Genomic DNA, 4,453 nt, shown 5'->3' on the forward strand with positions numbered 1-4,453 from the left:
GCCTCTTATGACGTCACGATGTAGCGCTCCTTATGATGTCACAATGACGTCACGAGGCATCTATATCACAGTTCAACATACAGGACAAGCAGGACGCCCCAGGCCAACCACCCATGGAACCAGGAATGGGACAGTTAGCGCCGCTGTAACACGTACTAACTCCTCACTAACAGTTAACTGTGTGAAGCGTGCCACATCTCCAGTTAACTGTGTGGAGCGTGCCACATCTCCAGTTAACTGTTTACCACGTCAGTCACTTGCCTCCAGTCGTCACGCACCTCCTGCTCTGCCTCCAGCAGTCACGGACCTCCTGCTCTACCTCCAGCGGTCACGCGCCTCCTGCTCTGCCTCCAGCGGTCACGAACCTCCCGCTCTGCCTCCAGCAGTCACGGACCTCCTGCTCTGCCTTCAGCATCACGGACCTCCTGCTCTGCCTCCAGTGGTCACGGACCTCCCGCTCTGCCTCCAGCAGTCACGGACCTCCTGCTCTGCCTCCAGTGGTCACGCACCTCCTGCTCTGCCTCCAGCGGTCACGAACCTCCCGCTCTGCCTGCAGCAGTCACGGACCTCCTGCTCTGCCTCCAGTGGTCACGGACCTCCTGCTCTGCCTCCAGCAGTCACGGACCTCCCGCTCTGCCTCCAGCATCACGGATCTCCTGCTCTGCCTCCAGCATCACGGATCGCCTGCTCTGCCTCCAGCGGTCACGGACCTTCTGCTCTGCCTCCAGTGGTCACGGACCTCCTGCTATGCCTCCAGCGGTCACGAACCTCCTGCTCTGCCTCCAGCAGTCACGGACCTTCTGCTCTGCCTCCAGCAGTCACGGACCTCCTGCTCTGCCTCCGGTGGTCACGCACCTCCTGCTCTGCTTCCAGTGGTCAGGGGCCTCCTGCTCTGCCTCCAGCATCACGGACCTCCAGCTCTTCCTTCAGTGGTCACGGACCTCCTGCTCTACCTCCAGCGGTCACGAACCTCCTGCTCTGCCTCCAGCAGTCACGGACCTCCTGCTCTGCCTCCAGCAGTCACGGATCTCCTGTTCTGCCCCCAGCGGTCACGGACCTCCTGCTCTGCCTCCAGTGGTCACGGACCTCCTGCTCTGCCTCCGGTGGTCACGGAAATCCTGCTCTGCCTCCAGTGGTCACTGGAACTCCTGCTTTGCCTCCAGGGTCACGAACCTCCTGCTCTGCCTCCAACGGTCACGGACCTCCTGCTCTGCCTCCAGTGGTCACGGACCTCCTGCTCTGCCTCCAGCAGTCATGGACCTCCTGCTCTGCCTCCACCGGTCACGGACCTCCTGCTCTGCCTCCACCGGTCACGGACCTCCTGCTCTGCCTCCAGCAGTCACGGACCTCCTGCTCTGCCTCCAGCGGTCCCAGACCTCCTGCTCTGCCTCCAGCGGTCACGGACCTCCTGCTCTGCCTCCAGAGGTCACGGACCTCCTGCTCTGCCTCCAGCGGTCACGAACCTCCTGCTCTGCCTCCAGCAGTCACGGACCTCCTGCTCTGCCTCCAGTGGTCACGAACCTCCCGCTCTGCCTCCAGTGATCACGGACCTCCGGCTCTGCCTCTAGTGGCCACGAACCTCCTGCTCTGCCTCCAGCAGTCACGGACCTCCTGCTCTGCCTCCAGCATCACGGACCTCCTGCTCTGCCTCCAGCAGTCACGGACCTCTTGCTCTGCCTCCAGCAGTCACGGACCTCCTTCTGTGCCTACAGCGGTCACGGACCTTCTGCTCTGCCTCCAGTGGTCACGAACCTCCCGCTCTGCCTCCAGTGGTCATGGACCTCCTGCTCTGCCTCTAGCGGTCACAGACCTCCTGCTCTGCCCCCGGTGGTCACGGACCTCCTGCTCTTCCTCCAGCGGTCACGGACCTCCTGCTCTGCCTCCACTGGTCACGGACCTCCTGCTCTGCCTCCAGTGGTCACGCACCTCCTGCTCTGCCTCCAGTGGTCACGGACCTACTGCTCTGCCTCCAGCAGTCACGGACCTCCTGCTCTGCCTCCAGTGGTCACGGACCTCCTGCTCTGCCTCCAGCAGTCACGGACCTCCTGCTCTGCCTCCAGCGGTCACGGACCTCCTGCTCTGCCTCCAGTGGTCACGGACCTCCTGCTCTGCCTCCATTAATCACGCACCTTCCGCTCTGCCTACAGTGGTCACGGACCTCCTGCTCTGCCTCCAGTGGTTACGGACCTCCTGCTCTGCTTCCAGCGGTCACGGACCTCCTGCTCTGCTTCCAGCAGTCACGGACCTCCTGCTCTGCCTCCGGTGGTCACGGACCTCCTGCTCTGCCTCCGGTGGTCACGGACCTCCTGCCCTGCCTCCAGTGGTCACGGATCTCCTGCTCTGCCTCCAGCTGTCACGGACCTCCTGCTCTGCCTCCAGCAGTCACGGACCTCCTGCTCTGCCTCCAATAATCACGCACCTTCCGCTCTGCCTCCACTGGTCACGGACCTCCTGTTCTGCCTCCGGTGGTCACGGACCTCCTGCTTTGCCTCCAGTGGTCACGGACCTCCTGCTCTGCCTCCAGCGGTCACGGACCTCCTGCTCTGCCTCCAGTGGTCACGGACCTCCTGCTCTGCCTCCAGCGGTCACGGACCTCCTGCTCTGCCTCCAGCTGGTCACGGACCTCCTGCTCTGCCTCCAGTGGTCACGGACCTCCTGCTCTGCCTCCAGTGGTCACGGACCTCCTGCTCTGCCTCCATTGGTCACGGATCTCCTGCTCTACCTCCAGCTGTCACGGACCTCCTGCGAGATGTGACGGATCACTGAGACAATGCTACGAGATGTTGCTCCCTGTACCATAGTGTCCGTTGAAGCACGACGGTACCCCCTGGAGCATGATGGTACCCCCTGGAGCATGATGGTACCCCCTGGAGCATGATGGTACCCCCTGGACTATTACAGTACGATTCTTATGCACGACGGTACCCCCTGGAGCACGACGGTACCCCCCAGGAGCACGATGGTACCCCCAGGAGCACGACGGTACCCCCTAGGAGCACGACGGTACCCCCTAGGAGCATGACGGTACCCCCAGGAGCACGACGGTACCCCCAGGAGCACGACGAAATGATCCTTATGCACGATGGTACCCCCAGGAGCACGATGGTACCCCCAGGAGCACGACGGTACCCCCAGGAGCACGATGGTACCCCCAGGAGCACGACGGTACCCCCAGGAGCACGACGAAATGATCCTTATGCACGATGGTACCCCCAGGAGCACGATGGTACCCCCAGGAGCACGACGGTACCCCCAGGAGCACGATGGTACCCCCAGGAGCACGACGGTACCCCCAGGAGCACGATGGTACCCCCAGGAGCACGACGGTACCCCCAGGAGCACGATGGTACCCCCAGGAGCACGATGGTACCCCCAGGAGCACGATGGTACCCCCAGGAGCACGATGGTACCCCCCAGGAGCACGACGGTACCCCCAGGAGCACGATGGTACCCCCAGGAGCACGACGGACCCCCAGGAGCACGATGGTACCCCCAGGAGCACGACGGTACCCCCAGGAGCACGATGGTACCCCCAGGAGCACGACGGTACCCCCAGGAGCACGATGGTACCCCCAGGAGCACGACGGTACCCCCAGGAGTGCGACGGTACCCCCAGGAGCACGACGGTACCCCCAGGAGCACGATGGTACCCCAGGAGCACGATGGTACCCCCAGGAGCACGACGGTACCCCCAGGAGCACGATGGTACCCCCAGGAGCACGACGGTACCCCCAGGACCACGATGGTACCCCCAGGACCACGATGGTACCCCCAGGAGCACGATGGTACCCCCAGGAGCACGACGGTACCCCCAGGAGCACGATGGTACCCCCAGGAGCACGATGGTACCCCTAGGAGCACGATGGTACCCCCCAGGAGCACGACGGTACCACCAGGAGCACGACGGTACCCCCTGGAGCACGATGGTACCCCCAGGAGCACGATGGTACCCCCCAGGAGCACGATGGTACCCCCAGGAGCACGATGGTACCCCCCAGGAGCACGATGGTAACCCCAGGAGCACGACCCCCCAGGTACCCCCAGGAGCACGATGGTACCCCCAGGAGCACGACGGTACCCCCAGGACCCCCCAGGAGCACGATGGTACCCCCCAGGAGCACGATGGTCCCCCCAGGAGCACGATGGTACCCCCAGGAGCACGATGGTACCCCCAGGAGTGCGACGGTACCCCCAGGAGCACGACGGTACCCCCAGGAGCACGATGGTACCTCCAGGAGCACGATGGTACCCCCCAGGAGTGCGACGGTACCCCCCAGGAGCACGACGGTACCCCCAGGAGCACGAAGGTACCCCCTAGGAGCACGACGGTACCCCCAGGAGCACGACGGTACCCCCAGGAGCACGACGGTACCCCCAGGAGCACGATGGTACCCCCAGGAGCACGACGGTACCCCCAGGAGCACGATGGTTCCCCCAGGAGCACGATGGTACC

The sequence above is a fragment of the Panulirus ornatus genome, chromosome 10, assembly GCF_036320965.1.
Source record: "Panulirus ornatus isolate Po-2019 chromosome 10, ASM3632096v1, whole genome shotgun sequence".
Classification (NCBI taxonomy): Eukaryota; Metazoa; Arthropoda; class Malacostraca; order Decapoda; family Palinuridae; genus Panulirus; species Panulirus ornatus.